Genomic DNA, 7,670 nt, shown 5'->3' with positions numbered 1-7,670 from the left:
AAAGGTTTTCGACAAGTTCTAGGAGTTGACTACGATGAGACCTTCTCACCCGTAGCGATGCTTAAGTCCGTCCAAATCATGTTAGCAATTACCACATTTTATGACTATGAAATTTGGCAAATGGATGTCAAAACTGCATTCCTTAATGGATATCTTAAAGAAGAGTTGTATATGATGCAACCAAAAGGTTTTGTCGATCCAAAAGGTGCTAACAAAGTGTGCAAGCTCCAGTGATCCATTTATGGACTAGTGCAAGCCTCTCGGAGTTGGAATATATGCTTTGATAGTGTGATCAAAGCATATGTGTAGCGACCCGACCTCAAACGGTCAAGTCTCTGTGCTTCACTGTCATCCCTGGATCGGTAATGCTGACACACAGTACTCATGAATTTATAACAGAGTAGCAATCACACACTTATTACATTGAATGTCTCCAAAGAGAACTTATTACAATAAATATGGCTTAAGGCCATCTAATACGATAACAGCGGAAGGCTTGGAATATAAAGTGAGTCCATCAACTCCAACGGCATAGCTGAGCTGCACGACAACGACCTAATGAACCTTATTCCTTGTCAGAAAAGTCTGCAACATAATACGTTGCATCCCGAAAACGGGTCAGCACATGGAATATGCTAGCAAAATAACACAGTAGAGCAAGAACAGAATAATGCAATCACTACATGCATATTTGGCTGGTGGAAAGCTCTATGGTTATAGTTTTGCGAAAAGCCAATTTTTCCCTACAACAAAGGAATAGATTTTTAATTTTAACTATCATGGTAGTTGAAACATCATTGAGAAGGTTCCTCCAACTCAATCCCAATTAAAAGTAATTATCAACCCAACAACATTAATTTAGAGTGATGAGATACATAAGATACTCCAAGTACTAGATACTCAAGATTGTCCATAACCGGGGACACAGCTAACAATGATTAGTTTATACACTTTGCATTGGTTTGCGCACTTTTCCCCACAAGACTCGATCTCCTCCGTTGGTTTTCTCGCACTACAGGGCGTTTGAGAAACGGATGACCGAGACACAGTCTTTCAGAAACATTAACTCTCTACTCCGGGCAGACCATACCAAACCTACAATCCCACTACCTGCTAATCCACCTCTTCAAGAGCTTCACGTAAATTACTTAACTATGCTAGAGCCCATAATAGCTTGTGGCTGCACACGGAAGTTTCTAGCATGAATAATCTCAGTTCCCTTTGAGCCTGGGTGGCGGTCCATAGGAAGATCACACGGGTACTCCGGGATTCCAAAAATACAGACAACACTGGGTACTCCAGGTGCCTCAATCCACCCAGATGTGTATTTAAGTTTCCACCTTAAGTTGAACCATTAATTATCAATCTCACATCTGTCATGGATTTCGCCCACCCAAACCTCGTCTACGAGCATAGCATAGCAAAAATAAGCAATGCATAGAAGTAACTCCCAAGGGTTTGAGTGCAACAAGGTAATAGGTTCTACCTCATCAACTACTTCCCAACCCACATGTTAATGACATCCTAACCATGCAATGTTTGAGGATTGGTACTAATGCATAAAAACTGGGTGATAAAGGGGTATGATCAAAGTGTTACTTGCCTTGCTGACGATCCGCGTAACCTAGTGACTCCAAATAACACGCTTCGCACTCCGGGAATTCTATCGCAAACAAACAATAGCATACAAAAGCAATCAAGCTAAGAAACACGGGTAAATCTCAAATAAGAAGATCTAACCAGAAAGTTCAACTTAAGAACTCCGGTTTACAAAAAGAATCAAATCGAACGGAGCAACGAAACTCAAACGGCAAAAGAAACAAGATCCGTTTACTAATCTGGACCTAGGTCAAATTTTACAGTAGCAAAAACTTGTGCAAGTTGGTTAAGCGGAAAGAGGGTATCGAGACGAAGATCTAGGCGCTTGAATCGCCTGATTCTGACTAACGAGCGAAAAGATAAACTAAAACGAAAATCGGATCAGAAATCGCGATCAGAAATAATCGCGGATTAATCCGAAAAAAAACTAACGAAGAGGCTAACGAACGAGCGTTCATTAACTGTAACTAACGAGTGAAAACCGTTCGTTAAAACGAACGTCCGGACGAATGTCCGCTAAAAAGAAAAACCGGCGAACCGAAAAAAATGACTAGGGTTTCTTAATGAAAACCGAACCGGTTTTCTAAAAAAACCGAACGACGCTAACCTCCAGCGAGGTCCGGCATGACGCCGGCTCCAGCGTGGGGCGGTGCTACGCGGGGCGGCGGCAGCACGGGCAACAGGCGGCGGCAGCGGCTCGCGGCAAGGGCGGCGCGGCAGCGGGCAGAGGCGGTGAGGCGGCACGGCGGCTTCGACGGCGGGGTGGCGGCTCGAGGCGGGGTGGGGCTCCAAGGGCGGCAGGGCGCGACTTTAAAGGGGGGGTTCCTTGGGGGAGGGGGCACGGCGGGGACGAGGAGTCCGAGCCGGACTCCCGTTCGGCGGCGGCGGCGGCGCAGTCTCCCGCTAGGAGACGGCGGCGTGGGGAGGTGGGCCGACGCTGGGCTTCGGCCCAGCTAGGCCTTGGCGCATTTTTTTAAATTCCGCCGAAACTTAGAAAAATCCTAAACAATAAAATAAAATTCTAAAAATGCCAAAACAAATTTTCTCCGTCTAAATAAAATATTTAGAACGAGATGAACATTTTCTTTGCCCCAAAAATGCAATTTTGAAAACGTGCAATTTTTCTAATGCAAATAAAATTGCAAATAAAATCCAAATAAAATCAAAAATTGATTTTAATATTTTTCCTCCAACATTTCATTTATTTTGGAGAATTCATATTATCTCCTCTCATATATTTTAATATGAAATATTTTCGGAGAGAAAAATAATTAAAAACAAAATCCTCATTTCAAAATTTGATAAAATCAAATTTGAAAACCGGGGAAATCCCCAACTCTCTCCGAGGGTCCTTGAGTTGCTTAGGATTTCGAGGATCACGAGACGAAATGCAATAAAACATGATATGCAAGAATGATCTATGTATAACATTCCAAATTGAAAATTTGGGATGTTACAATATGGTTTTATACAGACTTTTGGAGAAGCCTGTATTTACAAGAAAGTGAGTGGGAGCTCTGTAGCATTGCTGATATTATATGTACATGACATATTGTTGATCGGAAATGATACTAAATTTCCGAATAGCATAAAAGGATACTTGAATAAGAATTTTTCAATGAAAGATCTCGGTGAAGCTGCTTATATATTGGGCATCTAGATCTATAGAGATAGATCAAGACGCTTAATTGGACTTTCACAAAGCACATACCTTGATAAAGTTTTGAAGAAGTTCAAAATGGATCAAGCAAAGAAAGGGTTCTTGCCTGTGTTACAAGGTGTGAAGTTGAGTCAGACTCAATGCCCGACCACTACAGAAGATAGAGAGAAAATGTAATTCATTCCCTATGCTTCAGCCATAGGTTCTATCATGTATGCAAAGCTGTGTACCAGACCTGATGTGTGCCTTGCTATTAGTTTAGCAGGGAGGTTCCAAAGTAATCCAGGAGTGGATCACTGGACAACAGTCAAGAACATCCTGAAATACCTGAAAAGGACTAACGATATGTTTCTTGTTTATGAAGGTGACAAAGAGCTCATCGTAAACGATTACGTTGATGCAAGCTTTGACACTGATCCGGATGACTCTAAGTCACAAACCGGATACATATTTTTATTGAATTGTGGAGCTATCAGTTGGTGCAGTTCCAAGCAGAGCGTCGTGGCGGGATCTACGTGTGAAGCGGAGTACATAGCTGCTTCAGAAGCAACAAATGAAGGAGTCTGGATGAAGGATTTCATATCCGATCTAAGTGTCATACCTAGTGCATCGGGTCCAATGAAAATATTTTGTGACAACACTGGTGCAATTGCCTTGACAAAGGAATCCAGATATCACAAGAGAACCAATCACATCAAAAGACGCTTCAATTCCATCCGCGATCAAGTCAAGGAGGAAGACATAGAGATTTGCAAGATACATACGGATCTGAATGTTGCAGACCCGTTGACTAAGCCTCTCTCACGAGCAAAACATGATCAACACCAAGACTCCATGGGAGTTAGAATCATTACAATGTAATCTAGATTATTGACTCTAGTGCAAGTGGGAGTCTGAAGAAAATATGCCCTAGAGGCAATAATAAAGTTGGTATTCATATTTCCTTATATCATGATAAATGTTTATTATTCATGCTAGAATTGTATTAACTGGAAACTTAGTACATGTGTGAATACATAGACAAACCGAGTGTCACTAGTATGCCTCTACTTGACTAGCTCGTTAATCGAAGATGGTTAAGTTTCCTAGCCATGGACAAAGAGTTGTCATTTGATGAACGAGATCACATCATTAGAGAATGATGTGATTGACTTGACCATCCATTAGCTTAGCACGATGATCGTTTAGTTTGTTGCTATTGCAACTCCCGAATACCGGAGGAACACTGAGTGTGCTATCAAACGTCACAACGTAACTGGGTGACTATAAAGATGCTATAAAGGTGTCTCCAATGGTGTTTGTTGAGTTGGCATAGATCGAGATTAGGATTTGTCACTCCGTGTATCGGAGAGGTATCTTTGGGCCCTCTCGGTAATGCACATCACTATAAGCCTTGCAAGCAATGTGACTAATAAGTTAGTTACGGGATGTTGCATTACGGAACGAGTAAAGAGACTTGCCGGTAACGAGATTGAACTTGGTATTGAGATACCGGCGATCGAATCTCGGGCAAGTAACATACCAATGACAAAGGGAACACCGTATGTTGTTATGCGGTTTGACCGATAAAGATCTTCATAGAATATGTAGGAACCAATATGAGCATCCAGGTTCCTCTATTGGTTATTGACCGGAGACGAGTCTCGGTCATGTATACATATTTCTTGAACCCGTAGGGTCCGCACACTTAACGTTTGGTGACGATCGATATTATGAGTTTATGTGTTTTGATGTACCGAAGGTAGTTCGGATTCCCGGATATGAGCATAGACATGATGAGGAGTCTCGAAATGGTCGAGACATAAAGATCGAAATATTGGAAGGCTATGTTTGGACATCAGAATGGTTCTGGGTGAGTTCAGGCAATTACCGGAGTACCGGGGGTTTACCGGAACCCCCCGGGGAGTCAATGGGCCTTATTGGGCCTTAGTGGGAGAGAAGAGAAGATAGCCAGGTGGAGGGCGCGCCCCCCAAGCCCAATCCAAATTTGGTGGGGGGGTCAGCCCCCCTTTCCTTTCTCCTTCTCCCTCTTCCTTCTTTTCCTAGTAGGACTAGGAAAGGGGTGAGTCCTACTCCTACTAGGAAGAGGACTCCTCCCCCCTTGGCGCGCCTAGAGGGCCGGCCGGCCTCCCCCTCCCTCCTTTATATACGTGGGGAGGGGGCACCCTAGAACACATCAAAGTTGATCTTAGCCGTGTGTGGTGCCCCCTCCACAGATTTTCACCTCGGTCATATCGTTGCAATGCTTAGGTGAAGCCCTATGCCGGTAGCTTCATCATCACCTTCACCATGCCATCGTGCTAACGCAACTCTCCCTCGACCTTAGCTGGATCTAGAGTTCATGGGACGTCACACTGAGCTGAACGTGTGCAGATCGCGGAGGTGCAGTATCTTCGGTACTAGGATTGGTCGGATCATGAAGACGTATGACCACATCAACCGCATTGTCATAACGCTTCCGCTTACGGTCTACGTGGGTACGTGGACAACACTCTCCCCTCTCCTTGCTATGCATCACCTAGATGGATCTTGCGTGTGCGTAGGATTTTTTTAAAATTATTGCGTTTCCCCAACACAAATGGTATCAGATATTAGGTATTAGGTTCATGGGTGAGATTTATATTTTTATTAGATCATTTTACTTTTCTATCCTACAATGCATGAAAAGCAAAAAAAGATTCGTTTATCCTTTGCACCTATCGTTTTTTTGGAGGACACCTATCATTTTAACCTTTAGCAAAAACAATTTTTATTGGAAAACGTCCGGTCTATTCATCTTCAATCATGGCAGTATAACAAACACAAGAAATAATAAAAAAATGCATTCAAAATTTAGACCACCTAGCGACGACTAGAAGCACTAAAGCGAACTAAAGGCGCACCACCGTCGTCGCCCCTCCCTCGCCGGGGCTGGGCAAAACTTGTCATAGTATATAGTCGGGAAGTCATCATGCTAAGGCCCTATAGGAGCAACGCACCAGAACACAACTGCTGCCATTGAATAGTAGCGTATATCAGAAGGACCCAACGTGAAAACACATGAACGTAGAGGAACTACGACCAGATCCGAAGAAATCCACTAAGGATAGATTTGCCAAAGACACATCTCCACACATCCATCGATGTTGCTAGATGCATCACCGGGATGGGGGCTACGCGAGAAGAAACTTGTTCCATCTTCAGGGAGCCGCCGCTGTCTCATCTTCCTGAGAAGGACACAAACCCTAACAAAACTAGAGGAAACATGAAAAAATAGAGTCCTCCTGCCGGCAAGGGCCGGGATCCATCGTGCCGCCATGGCCCTTAGGTCACCGGAGGCGAGGCGGACTGGCAGCGATGCCGGCCGGAGGTAAAGGAATGCTAGGCATTTTTTGGGAGGGAGTAACCTTTAGCAATTTGCATCCAGTTTTTGTGTAGTTGGCTTTTTTTTAGAGAAACGACATATGCGTGACTTTATAAATAAAGCCACTAGGTAGAATCAACAAGACCACACAAAACTTTTCACTAACTTAAGGCAGCCATTACAAAAGAGTAAACGGTGGCATGCAAGCCTAGTAAGAGTGGCACGCAGGCCAACAACCTACAAAGCCTAGCCAGAAGAGGAGCATCATGCGCTGATGATCATGAGTTGGTGCCATGAGACTGGACCATGATCATCAGCTTCTCCAGTGCCACCCGAACCGCGTCCTTAGTCAATAATTTTCACTGCTGCAAGAAGATAATCATTTTGAAAAAGTAATCAGCCGGCCTGTTAGGGAGAATACTTTCCATAGTGAATTTATTTTTAGTAGTCCACAACACACAACATAGCGCTGGGAACCCCTCCCGAAAAATACGTCTATTTTCCCCCACAAGGCTCGCAGCCAACAACCGCAACTCGGCAAAGGAGGAAGGAACCAAAGAAACCCCCATCGAAGATTTAATACAACACCATGCCAGCTTGGCCAGAACACACCCAAAAAAGATATGGTCCGAATAAGCATAAAGCGCAATGGGCCGAGCCTGGTCCATTCCATTTTTGAATTTGATCGACTGCTGGTAGTTTGCCTCTGAAGGCTTGCCACATGAAGATCTTGATTTTTGGCGGCACCCTAGCAAGCCACAAATGTTTAAATCTGTTGGTGGGGGAACCAGAAATCAGCCGCAAGTAGAGGGATTCCAAAAATCGACCAGAAGAGTGATGCTAGGTGACAGAATCCCCTTCCCTCGACAACATCGGGAAGCAGGCAGCAAGGAGGTGCCACTGTCCCAACTCTTCAGGAGAGAGGGTCCTCTTGAAACCCAGGACCCAACCTGCACCGGCAAGCTAAGAGATTGAGATCTCCAGGTTCGGACAATAAGAAAACAAAACAAGAATTGAGAATGCCAAGGGGCGTCGCCAGACCACCAGTCTAACCAAAAGCGCACTGAG

Source organism: Triticum urartu, chromosome 1A (assembly GCF_056163025.1).
Source record: "Triticum urartu cultivar PI428250 chromosome 1A, HENAU_Tu73, whole genome shotgun sequence".
Taxonomy (NCBI): domain Eukaryota; kingdom Viridiplantae; phylum Streptophyta; class Magnoliopsida; order Poales; family Poaceae; genus Triticum; species Triticum urartu.
Note: the sequence above shows the minus strand (reverse complement) of the source record.